Here is a 13,649-nt window from a genome sequence, read left to right on the forward strand (position 1 = left end):
GGTGAGCATCTTTTATTTTTCCTCCTGATTTAATTTTGAGAATTATGATGAAAGATCAGCGATTAATGAGAACCATTTGACTTTGCAGGAGGTCGAGGCGGCGGGCATCGAGCCCCCAGAGTACCCCGAGACCCTCGAGTACACTGACGCGACCGGGAGGAAGACGATCTCCGAGCTGCGTGACTTTGATGTAGCTGTGACGGATGATGGCCTGGACGACTGGCAGCATCTGATTCGGAGGGTAAACCCTCTAACTTGTATAACTTCTGTGTAAGAACACATTTGATTGAGTTTGTTCAATTGTTGAAAACTTCTTTTTGAAAATGCAGGTTGCGCCGTCTCGGTTTGTGACGTTGTGGAGGGTGGCCAACCGGCTGCGAGCTACTACCGTCGAGGCACTTGTCGGCGCTCGAGGTCGTCAGGTATGAACCTTGCGCCTATTTCATTTTTGATTTTTGATTTTCCGGATTTTGCTTGAATCGATTGACATGAGCCAATTTATTGTTTACAGGGTGACTGCGAGCTGGAGCGAGAGTTGACCCAGTCTCGGGAGGAGACAGCTCGCTTGTTGAGGGAGCTCGAGGTTCGGGACGCCAAGATCGCCGTTCTTGCGGCAAGAGTTGCAGAGTTGGAGGGCGCCCAGCACTAGTTTTGTGTAGCTTTTTGTTTGTTGGCCGTATTTTGTACATTTGTACATTTGGACATTGATTTGGACATTTTTGGACTTTGTTTGGGGCGAGAGCCCCCAGTTTGTTGTATATTTCCTTTGTTTGGTGTATATACGACGGCCTGAGTGCCTTTGTTGCTGGGTTGCGTTGCTTGTATCTGCAGGTTAGTTTTGAACAGGTTTGGTAGATGACGGTTTACGCCGTCATGCTGCCGAAATTTACATAGAAAATACGCAAAGCATACATTTATATATACATATGGCCTTAATTAGCGCAAAACGAGTGACTCAAAAGAATGCAAAGAATGCAAAAATTTTGCCGGAAATGACCGGACGGTAGGGAGGGTTACCCCCTAAAAAAAGAAAAAAAAAAGAAATCTATAAGTTAGAAATTAAATGCAGAAATGAAATTAAGAAATTGAAATTAATATATAAATGTTGAGATTCGGTAAGATAAATGAATTAAATGAGAAATATAAAACTAAAATGAATTCAAACGAAAATTATTCTCTAAAATGATGAATTAAAATGAAAATTTCTTCCTAAAATGAAAATATACAAGTGTGATAAAATGGCAAAAATGTCGATGTCACCTCGAAATGCGTGCCCGCAAAATTAGGAAACCTGAAACATGGTAATCTTCTCGTATTTACCAAAATAATAATCCGTAAGAATAGGAAATTATTCGTCATGGAATTAGGAAAGATCCAACGCGGAAAATCACAGAAGTGAAGCTGAAGAAGAGGCGCAGCATGAGCTGCGTCCCTTTGAAGAGGCGCAGCAGTGCCGCGCTGTTGTTCCAAGGTGTTCTGTTCTGACGGATTTTTGGAAACAGAAATTAGTATAAATAGAAACGTCGATGGAGCTTTTATTCACATAATTCTTCCGTCTCTTCTTCGTCTACTTACATAAAATTCTCAAAATAAATTTTTCATCATGAATACTTTGGAGATCCGCTTGAAGGAATGGACCAACGAATTTTCGAACATGGAGAAACATGATATGGGTGCTTATAATTTTGGGTCACTGTTGAGTTTAAAACTCATCAAGGTTGTTAAACCGTTCTTGGATGCTTGCCTTGACTATTGGGACCCGAATTACCATGTTTTTGCGTTCCCTGGAGGTGATATTTGCCCATTTCCTGAAGAAATTGCCGTTATTGGAGGGTGGGATCCCGAACACTTGCCTGCCATTCTTTCTACTTCGCAAGGGTACAAGAGCAAATTTAGAGACTTGCTTGGATTGACTAGACTTGAGGTGGACCGTCTAGTTACCTCGAAGGGCGTGAGGGTGCTGGACTTCATAAATCGATTCATCAACAAGGCCGACCCCACCGTTTCTCATGTTGCTAGGCGGAGGGCATTTGGCTTTTGCTTATTGGACGTGTATGTCTTCCAAGGGGATGTTGATGAAAACTTGAGAGGTGATCCCCGTCTTCTGGGCTTTGTTGAGCAGATGGAGCTGCGCAGGAGCCCAGCTTGCTTATGCTTAGGAGAGATTTTTTTGGGCTTGGATAGTAGGAAATCCAACCGCGATCTACCGTATTTGGGGAGTCCCGTCATTCTGCAGGTAAAAGACATTTTTCTTTTTCTGTTTTTCTTTTTTTTTCGTTTTTTTTTTTTGTTTTTTCGTTTTTTTTTTTTTTTTTTTTTTTTTTTTTATGTCTAATACCCGCTTTTGGTAGGTTTGGCTTATGGAACGGCTCCGATTGATCGAGCCCCCAGTTCATGTGCTTTCCTATCATGCCCGCTCGATTGCGATGAGGACGAGGTTGTACATGGTGGACTTCACTCGGTCCGTGATTACCGGGAGAACAAGTCTGAAGAGCGACGATGGCCCGCCTGATTAGGTGGGTCGCACCGTGGTGGCACCTCAAACCGTCACCGGAGGGTCTTCTTTGGATCCCACTAGGTCCGTGCGCATTCCTGGATTGGAGTTTATGGTGTGCATCTTCCCGGAAAGGCTGATGAGACAAGTTGGGCTGAAGCAGACGATCTCGAGGCTTGGTACCGTCCCGCAGACTGCTATGGCGCTTACTACGGAGAGCCGAAGAGAGTGGGCCATTAAATGGGCTCAAAGAAACATGTGGTACTTGAATTTCTCCGCCAATGCCTTGTGGGTGTCGAATTCTTATCTGAGATGGAGAAAGGCTACTACTCCGGAAGAGCGCGAGAGACTGAGGAAGCGCGAGCCCGTTGACTACAAGGTGCGCGAGGTAGAGAAAGAGAAGGAGAAGCATCTGACAGAGGGAGAAGAAGAAGTCGGGTTTCAAGTTGCTCATCCTTCGAAGAAATCAAAGACTACTCCTGTCGCGGAAATGGTGATTGGCAAGAATGGAAAAGCTAGGCCTCGAGAAAGACCGTTGGTTATTAGGTCTGAAGTGGCGCAAGAGCGTCCGGCTCGAGGCCGTGACAAGAAATATGATAAGAATGACAAGGGCAAGGGGAAGATGGAGGAATAGCCCGAGTCTTTAATTATTCTTTGATTATTATTATTATTTATTGTTGTAATAAAAAGGTGGGGTTTTTAGAATCCTAGCCTATTTTATTATGTAGCTTACTATTATTATTAGAAAATGGATGAAATAAAAAAGGGTTAAATGGTTATGAAACCGTCGTGATTTTCTATTTATTATTCTTGTCGAATTCCAAATGCAATGCAAATGTCCTTCTATTTACATTTTAGGTATAATGGGTTGAATATTGTGAAGGATTGCCTACGTATTCACTTAAAAAAATGAAATCAAACCCTTGTGCGTAGTTCGAGTAAATGTAAAAGAATAATTGTTCTAAGCAAGAGCTTGTAATGAACTTAGAAAATAAGCATGAGCTTTTGCTTACTCTGAAGGTGCATATTAGTTTATTTGATGATATAAGGATGACGAATTTGTCAAAATGCAAGAGCACAGTGACATTAGCTTATTTCAGCTTGGCCAGGGGCCGTTTATTTAGTGCCACAAGAGCGACACGTGGGATTACGCGAGGCGCGTTTTTGTTCCTATTCTAGGCATAGTATCGTTTTAGTTGGTCGAGGTTTGTTGGGTTTGAAAACTCATTCCCGTCTAGGTCTGTTATTCTAACCGCACCCCCTGGGAGTATGGATTTGACTAGAAATGGTCCGGCCCAATTAGGTTTGAATTTTCCCCGTGGGTCAACAGGTAAAAGAGCTCTAACCGATTTAAGTACTAAGTTTCCTTCTTTCATGTTTCTTGGCCTAACCCTTTTGTTGAAAGCTCGTTTGATACGTGCTTGGTATGTTTGGACATTATGCAAGGCGCGTAGCCTACGTTCATCCAGGAGGATGAGTTCTTCATATCTATCCCTCTTCCAATCGGCTTCCGGGATTTGACTTTCTAGTAAAATACGCAAGGATGGTATTTCTAGCTCGACTGGTTGTACAGCTTCCATGCCGTAGGTCAAATAGAAAGGACTAGCCCCAGTGGGCATCCTAACAGATGTACGATACCCCCACAAAGCAAAGGGTATCTTGCTTGGCCAATCTCTATAGTTGTCAATCATTTTCTTGAGAATCGTGACAACATTCTTGTTTGTCGCCTCTACCGCGTCGTTAGTCTGTGGCCTATATGGCGAAGAGTGGTGGTGCTTAATCTTGTATTTGGCTAGCAATTGCTCGGTCTCAGCTTGGAAATGTGATCTGTTATCACTGATGATCTCATGTGGACAACCATATCGACAGATGATGTTGTTTTGTATGAACTTTGCCACATTTTTAGCTGTAAGACTAGTGTAGGAAGCCGCTTCTACCCATTTGGTGAAATAGTGAATTGCTACTAGGATGAAACAGTGACCTCCTGTTCCGGCCGGGGTTATCTTCCCGATTATGTCAATTCCCCAAGCAGAAAATGGCCAAGGGGATGTCATTGTATAGAGCAATGAAGGAGGGACATGTTGTACATTCCCGAAGATTTGGCAATTGTGGCAATGTCTTACATATTTGATGCAATCGGATTCCATTGTGGTCCAATAATACCCCAAACGTGTGATTTTCTTCGCCATCATGGGCCCACTCATGTGAGGACCGCATTCTCCGTCGTGGACTTCTTCCATCACCTTTCGTGCCTGTGAATGATCAAGGCAACGTAGGACTACACCAAGAGGTGTTCTTTTGTATAATTCCTCTTGCATGAGAACGTATTGGGAAGCGAGTAGGCGTATAGCACATTGTACCCTTTTGTCCATATCCGGTGGATAGGTACCATTAAGCTTAAAATTCAGGATTGCTTGGAACCAGGGTTCCTGCGCGATCTCTTCTTCATCGGTGATTTGGTGGACATAAGCCGGCTCCGACCGTCGTTCGAGGCACAAAGGCATTTCCACCATGTGATCCGGCATGTTAATCAAAGATGCAAGTTTCGCAAGAGCGTCTGCAAATTGATTTTCTTCCCAAAGTAGGTGTAGGTAGGTTACGTGATCAAAGAATTGAGCGACTTAGTCTATTCTAGCCTGATAAGGTGCGAGGCTTTCGCTTCGGATTTTCCAAGATCCTGTAACTTGGTTGATGATCAGTGATGAATCCCCATGTACTCGGAGGTTTTTAATGCCTAAGCTCACTGCCGCTTGTAGTCCAATGAGACAAGCTTTGTATTCTGCAGCATTGTTTGTCACCTCGAAATCGAGTTTGACAGCAATTGGTGTATGCTCGCCTTCAGGAGAAATGAGCAACACTCCTATTCCGAATCCTCTTAAGTTCGATGCTCCATCAAAGTACAGGTCCCAGGAGTCTACATCAGTTTGGAGTATATCCTCGTCTGAAAATGACCAAGTATCTATTGTTCGTGCGTCATTGATAGGATTTTCTGCGAAAAATTCGGCGACGGCGCGACCTTTTATAACTTTCAGTGGCACGTATTTGAGGTCGAATTCTTAGAGCATCAGGGTCCATCTTGCTAGACGTCCGTTGAGGACGGGTTTCTCGAAGAGGTATTTGACTGGATCCATTTTGGAGTATATTTTGACGGAGTAGCTAAGCATGTAATGGCGTAGCTTCTTCGTTGCCCACACAAGAGCGAGGCATGTCTTTTCGAGTTGTGAGTATTTGCACTCGTACTCCAAGAACTTCGTACTAAGATAGTAGATAGCTCTTTCTTCACTTCCTACAGTTTGAGCCAGCATGGCACCCATGGTCTGTTTTTGATTCTTGTGAGATATAAACCAAGAGGTTGATCTCGTTGTGGTGGCATGAGCACTGGTGGTTTAGCCAATATCTCTTTGATTCGATCGAATGCCTTTTGACAATCATCATCCCACATGGTGTGGTCCGTTTTCTTGAGCTTCTTGAAGATAGGCTCACAAATCATCGTGAGTTTCGATATGAATCGACTTATATATTGCACTTTTCCCAAGAATCCTCTGACTTCTTTTTCTGTTTGAGGTTGTGGCATTTCGATCAGAGCTTTGATTTTGGAAGGATCTATTTCTATACCTCGTTGGCTAACAACGTATCCCAGGAGTTTGCCAGATGTTACCCCGAATGTGCATTTCTGAGGATTGAGTCTCATGTTGTACTTTCGTAGCCTTGTGAAGAACTTGCGAAGGTTCGCAATATGCCCCTCTCTTTCCTTGGATTTGACAATCATGTCATCTACGTATACCTCAACTTCTTTGTGCATCATGTCATGTAGGAGTGTAGTTGCGGTGCGTTGATATGTAGCTCCGACGTTGATCAATCCAAACGGCATTACCGTATAGCAATAGGTTCCCCATTGAGTGACGAATGCGGTCTTATGCATATCTTCCATGGCCATCTTGATTTGGTTATAACCCGCATACCCATCCATGAAGGATAGTAACGCGTGGTCAGCGGTATTGTCCACCAATATGTCGATGTGAGGCAGAGGGAAGTCATGTTTTGGACTTGCTTTGTTTAAGTCCCTAAAGTCAACACAAACACGGATTCTCCCATCCTTTTTGGGTACAGGTACTATGTTGGCTACCCAGTCAAAATACTCGGAAACTTTGATGAACCCGGCTTTGAATTGCTTGTCACCTTCTTCCTTAATCTTTAGAGCCCATTCTGTTCTCATTCGTCGAAACTCTACGTCTCTTAGAAGAGGCACAGCGCCTGCTGCGTCTATTCCTGAAGGTGTCTTTTCTGCGTAAAAACGTGATAAACAGAGGGATTTCAATCTTTTGTTCGAAACACAAATTCCTCAAATTTTCTCTCAAATCCTAACCATTTCCGCCAAGATTTGATCCAAAAGATTGCAGTCATCATGACTAATCGAGGTATGTATATCATTCTTGCATTAATCTTCTATATTTGCTTAATTTGGATCGAAAAAATTAGGGTTTTCAACCTAATTAATTCGAAAATTTGGGGCTTTTCCCCCAAATGGATTTGCCTTGTAAAATTGGTATGAGCAACGGATAATTGGTAATACAAGGAGCATAACCATGTATTTGTTTCGAATTTTCGTTGAGTTTTGAGCATTTGAGTGAAATTGAGACGGTTTCACAGCTAAACCGTAAATTGCTTCGAAAATAGCCTTAGGATTGCCCATTTGCGATGATACTTGATATTTGGGATCCTTGGATGATGGGTAAACTTCCTACCATCTCGGAATTTTGGTTTGCGACGGCTTTTTCAAGACACTTTTCTAAGGCATAATCGCCGTTATAACGAAATGCTGCCGAAATTTCGACTCGAATCCATGACCAGGCTTTAACTTAGGCTTGACTTGACCCTAATTACCACATAAGTGATCGGATTTGTGAGAATATGGCCAAAGATGGCGAGAAAAGAGCGATTTCAGGGCTTCCGAAGGCTCGAAAATCCCTTAACTAAGGCTTGTCGTCGCGTGACGCGGCCTAAAATTGTTTTAACGTTGTAGGTGATGAGGCTTCTACTTCTGGGAGAGCTCCCATGGAGATAGACACTGCTGTTATCGAGGAGGATTTGGAGCAGGCTTTCACCACCGCGGTGATGGCTGCTGGGGACGAGGTCCACGAGGAGGAGGATGTTGAGGAGGAGGAGGCCCCGAGGCGGGCCAACGTCGGGCGAGGAGGTCGTCAGCTGAGGGGAGCACCCGCGTGGGCTGAGACCTGGGAGAGTAGGCACCTGTTTTGGGCTGCAGAGGGTCATCTGTCCTACAGGACAGTAAAGAGTTTGGTAATTTTGAATTCATTACTCATCACTCATCTTCTTTCATTTGTTTGCTCATATCCTTTCCAACTTTCTTTCAAAACTAAAGATAGCTTTTGTTTCAAATCACAATAGGAGGCCGGGAACATCAGGTCGTTCTCGGGTTACACGACGGCGATGGAGTGCTACGAGTGGCTGTCGGCGGAGAAGCGCGCCATGATCGAGCGTGGAGCGTTCGGTGCCTTGGTGCAGGCCTGGAGGGATATCGCGAAGAGGGAGCTGCGGGCTAACCTTAGCCTGGTCCGCGCTTTCTTGGACCGATTCTAGGACATGACTTCCACCTTTTACATGCCTTATGGTGAGGTGGGAGTCACGTTGGAGGACTACGACATGATTTCTGGTCTGCCGTGTGGGTCTGAGGCTGTGGAGTGGCCGGAGACTACCATGAGGGTGGACTCGGCCAAGGCTAGGAGGTTGATCGGCTGGAACTTGTCGCCGAAGGCTGTTACAGTGCCTGGTTTGGTGCCCAGTTCCTATGTCCGAGACTACTTTGAGGGGAAGATCCCGGCGCTGGTGACGATTGACGGGAGAGAGACGGCTCCTCCTCCCTATACAGCTGAGCAGAGGGCTCGTTTGTGGCTTTGGTGGTTTCTGTCTTCGATCTACCTCGGAGACAAGGGAGAGAGGCTATCGACGAAGCTTCTTCCCTTCCTTTCTGACCTGAGCTCCCTAGGGCGTTGGGACTGGGTCACTGCTAGTTTTCCTATCCTCATCCGCTTCATGAGGGCCAAGGTTTGTCCGGAGTTGATGGAGAAGGGGACTTCTCCTGGTGCTGTCAGCCCTGGACTGCTGCTGGAGGTATGAACCTTCATTTAGACTAAAATCAATTCTTTTCCTTATCAAATTACGAAAGATTGTCATTGACTATCTCGCTTTACAGGCGTGGGTGTACTCCTTCTTTCCGAGCCTCTCGCCCAAGAGGACGGAGCCGCTGGAGAAGGCCTATCCCGTGGTGAGGGATTGGGTGATGTGCAGCACGAGGAGCAAGCGTTCCTCTCACGCTATTTACCGGCGAGACGTGAACGCTCTTCAGCTGGACAGCGTGAGCATCTCACTTATATTCATTTTGCTTCTACATTGCTTTTAATCGATCATAAGAATAATTCCTTGTTTGTCTTGTCCCAGTGAGTGCCCAGGCCTTGGGCGGAGTACGCTGGAGCGCCTCCTTTTGTGGCTGAGGTCCTTCGACCTAGGAGCTCGAGCCGGCTGCTGTTGAGGACGTCGATGGGTCCTGTGTGGTACTTGGGCGAGCGCTTGGCTCATCAGTGCTCTCGGGACGTGTTGACGGTTCCCATCGATCCTCCTAGGACGATGTTCAGGGAGCCTTCTGAGGCTGAGAGGGAGGCTGACTTGGCTGACATTGGTGGTGACGCCCTCCTTCTTCCTGGCGAGGATTACTCGCCGTTCCTCTACGGGAGGTTGGCGTACTGGCCGGTTGTGGTGAACATATTTTCTCTCCTTTATTCTTGATTTTAAAACTACGATGAAAGATCATCGATTAATGAGAAATATTTGACTTTGCAGGAGGTTGAGGCGGCGGGCATCGAGCCCCCAGAGTACCCCGAGACCCTTGAGTACACTGACGCGACCGGGAGGACGACGATCTCCGAGCTGCGTGACTTTAACGTGGCTGTGACGGATCCGGCCCGGACGATTGGCGCAAGATCGATTCGGAGGGTGAGCCTCTAATTTGCATAATTTTTGTGTAAGAACACATTTGGTTGAACTTATTCAATTATTGAGAACTTCTTTTTGAAAATGCAGGTTGCGCCGTCTCGGTTTGTGGCGTTATGGAGGGTGGCCAACCGGCTGCGAGCTACTGCCGTCGAGGCACTTGTCGGCGGTTGAGGTCGTCAGGTATGAACCTTGTGTCTATTTCATTTTTGAATTTTGATTTTCCAACTTCTCTTGTAATTGCTTGAAATGATTGACATGAGCCAATTTTGTTGTTTACTGGGGGACCGTGAGCTGGAGCGAGAGTTGACTCAGTCTTGGGAGGAGACATCTCGCTTGTTGAGGGAGCTTGAAGTTCGGGACGCCGAGGTTGCTGCTCTCGTGGCAAGAGTTGCGGAGCTAGAGGGCGACCGGCAGTAGTTTTGCTTAGTTTTTGTCTGTATCTTGCACATTTGTACATTTTGGACCTTCATTTTGGACATTTTGGACTTTGCTTGGGGCTCGAGCCCCAAGTTTGTTGTACATTTCCCTTTTTGGCTGTATATATGATGGCCTGAGTGCCTTTGCTGCTGGGTTGCGTTGCTTCTATCTGCAGGTTAGCTTTGAACAAGTTTGGTAGATGACGGTTTATGCCGTCATGCTGCCGAAATTTACATAGAAATCACGCAAAACATACATTTGTATATACATATGGCCTGAATTAGCGCAAAACGAATGACTCAAGAGAATGCAGAAATGCAAAAATGCAAAAATTTTGCCGGAAATGACCGGACGGTAGGGAGTGTTACCCTAAAAAAGAAAAAAATTAGAAACCTATAAGTTAGAAATGAAATGATTAAAAAGGAATAAAAGAAGTATAAATGAAATAAATATATAAATTTTGAAATGAATTAAAATTATTTCCTAAAATGAATTATATTAAAATGAGAATTATTTCCTAAAATGAAAATGTACAAGTGTGATAGAATGACGAAAATGGTGATATTGCCTCGAAGTGCGTGCCCGCGGAATTAGGAAACATGAAATATGGCAATTTCCACGTATTTACCAAAATAATAAACCGTAGGAATAGGAAATTATTCGTCAAGGAATTTAGGAAAGATCCAACGCGGAAAATCACAGAAACCTAGCTGAGGAAGAGGCACAGCATGAGCTGCGTCCCTTTGAAGAAGCGCAGCAGGTGCTGCGCCTGTTCCCAGGTGCGTCGGCTCTGGTAGATTTTAGGAAACAGAAATTAGTATAAATAGAGACGTCGATAGAGCTTTTATTCACATAATTCTTCCGTCTCTTCTTCGTCTTATTACATAAAATTCTTAATATAAGCACTCAACATGAATACTTTGGAGATTTGCCTGAAAGAGTGGACTAATGAGTTTTCCAACACGGAGAAATACGACATGGGCGCCTATAATCTTGGATCTTTGTTGAGTTTGAAGCTTATCAAGGTTGTCAAACCATTCCTAGATGCTTGTCTTGATTATTGGGACCTGAATTATCATGTTTTTGCGTTCACTGGAGGCGTCATTTGCCCATTTCCTGAAGAAATTGCTGCGATTGGTGGGTGGGACCCAGAGCACTTGCCTGCTATTCCTTCTACTTCGCAAGGGTATAAGAGCAAATTTAGAGACTTGCTTGGGTTAACAAGACTTGAGGTGGACCGTTTAGTGACCTCGAAGGGAGTGCGAATGTTGGACTTCATTGATCGATTTATTAACAGGGCCGACCCTACCGTTTCTTATGTTTCTAGGCTAAGGGCATTTGGATTCTGCTTGTTGCATGTGTATGTCTTCCAAGGGCATGTGGATGAAGACTTGAGAGGTGATCCCCGTCTTCTGGGCCTAGTTGAGCAAATGGAGCTGCGCAGGAGCCCAGCTTGTTTATGCTTAGGAGAGATCTTCTTGGGTTTGGATAATAGGAAAGCCAATCGCGACCTACCGTATTCGGGATGTCTAATAGCCGCTTTTGGTAGGTCTGGCTTATGGAACGGCTTCGATTGATCGAGCCCCCAGTTCATGTTCCTTCTTATCATGTTCGTTCGATTGCAATGAGGATCATGCTTTACATGGTGGATTTCACTCGAGTGTGCAATTATTGGGAGAATAAACTGAAGAGTGATGATGGCCCCTTGATTAGGTGGATTGTACCATGGTGGCACCTCAAATCTGTCACTGGAGTGTCTTCCTTGGATCCTACTTGATCTGTGCGCATTCTTGGCTTGGAATTCATGGTGTGCATCTTCCCGGAAAGGCTGATGAGACAGGTTGGACTAAAGCAGACGATCCCGAAGCTTGATACCATCCCGCAGACTGCCGTGGCGCTTACTACTGAGAGTCTAAGGGAGTGGGCCATTAAATGGGCCCAAAGAAACATGTGGTTCTTGAACTCTTCTGCTAATGCCTTATGGGTTTCGGATTCCTATCTGCGATACAGGAAAGCTTCTACACCGGAAGAGCGCGAGAGATTGAGGAAGCGCGAGCCCGTTGAATACAAGGTGCGCGAGGTGGAAAAAGAGAAAGAGAAGCATTTGACTGAGGGAGAGGAAGAAGCCGGGTTTCGAGTTGTTCATCCTTCGAAGAAACCGAAGACTTCTCCTGTCGTGGAGATGGTGATTGGCAAGAATGGTAAGGCTAGGCCTCGAGAAAGACCGTTGGTGATTAGGTTTGAAGTGGCGCAAGAGCGTCCGGCTCGAGGTCGTGACAAGAAATATGACAAGAATGACAAGGGCAAGGGGAAAATGGAGGAATAGCCCTAGTCTTTATTATTATTATTATTTATTATTATTATTATTATTATTATTATTATTATTATTATTATTATTATTATTATTATTGTTGTAATAAAAAGGTGGAGTTTTTAGAATCCTAGCCTATTTTATTTATTTTTATTATGATTTTATTATGTGACGTATTATTATTAGAAAATGAATGAAATAAAAAAGGTTAATTGGTTATGAAACTGTTGTGATTTTCTGTTTATTATTCTTGTCGAATTCTAAGTGCGATGCAAATGTCCTTCTATTTACATTTAAAAATAATGGGTTGTATCCTGTGAAGGATTGCCTACGTATTCATTAAAAAAATGAAATCAAACCCTTGCGCGTAGTTCGAGTAAATGTAAAAGAATAATTGTTCTAAGCAAGAGCTTGTAATGAACTTAGAAAATAAGCATGAGCTTTTGCTTACTCTGAAGGTGCATTTTAGTTTATTCGATGATATCAGGATGACAAATTTGTCAAAATGCAAGAGCAGAGTGACATTAGCTTATTTCAGCTTGGCCAGGGGCCGTTTATTTAGTGTCACAAGAGTGACACGTGAGGTTACGCGAGGCGCGTTTTTGTTCCTATCCTAGGCATAATACCGTTTTAGTTGGTCAAGGTTTGTTGGGTTGGAAAACTCATTCCCATCTAGCTCTGTGATTCTAACCGCACCCCCTGAAAGTATGGACTTGACTAGAAACGGTCCGGCCCAATTAGGTTTGAATTTTCCCCGTGGGTCAACAGGTAAAAGAGCTCTAACCGACTTGAGCACTAAGTCTCCTTCCTTGATGTTTCTTGGCCTAACCCTTTTGTTGAAGGCTCATTTGATACGTGCTTGATATGTTTGGACATTATGCAAGGCGCGTAGCCTACGTTCATCCAGGAGGATGAGTTAATCATATCTATCCCTCTTCCAATCGGCTTCCGGGATTTGACTTTCGAGTAAAATATGCAAGGATGGAATCTCTAGCTCGACTGGTTGTACAGCTTCCATGCCGTAGGTCAGATAGAAAGGTGTGGCCCCAGTGGGTGTCCTAACAGATGTGCGATATCCCCACAAAGCAAAGGGTATCTTGCTTGGCCAATCTCGATAGTTGTCAATCATTTTCTTGAGGATTGTGACAACTTTCTTGTTTGCTGCCTCTACCGTACCATTAGTCTGTGGTCTATAGGGCGAGGAGTGGTGATGCCTAATTTTGTACTTGGCTAGCAATTTCTCAGTCTCAGCTTGGAAATGTGATCCATTATCACTAATGATCTCATGTGGGCAACCGTATCGACAAATGATATTGTTTTGTATGAACTTTGCCACGTTTTTGGCCGTGAGACTAGTGTAGGAAGCCGCTTCTACCCATTTGGTGAAGTAGTCGATTGCCACTAGGATGAAACAGT

At 44.4% G+C, this 13,649-nt stretch overlaps 1 long non-coding RNA gene across 1 annotated transcript in view; it reads left to right on the forward strand.

Moving 5' to 3' along the window:
- The first annotated feature begins 222 nt into the window (after positions 1-222).
- Positions 223-13,649, forward strand: part of LOC141631408 (uncharacterized) — an 80,836-nt gene continuing 67,409 nt past the window's right edge. Inside the window, exons 1-2 of the long non-coding RNA XR_012537626.1 lie at positions 223-241; positions 9,593-9,685. This is a non-coding gene — a long non-coding RNA (uncharacterized LOC141631408). The remainder of the gene's footprint in view (positions 242-9,592; positions 9,686-13,649) is intronic.

The sequence above is a fragment of the Silene latifolia genome, chromosome 2 (assembly GCF_048544455.1).
Source record: "Silene latifolia isolate original U9 population chromosome 2, ASM4854445v1, whole genome shotgun sequence".
Taxonomy (NCBI): Eukaryota; Viridiplantae; Streptophyta; class Magnoliopsida; order Caryophyllales; family Caryophyllaceae; genus Silene; species Silene latifolia.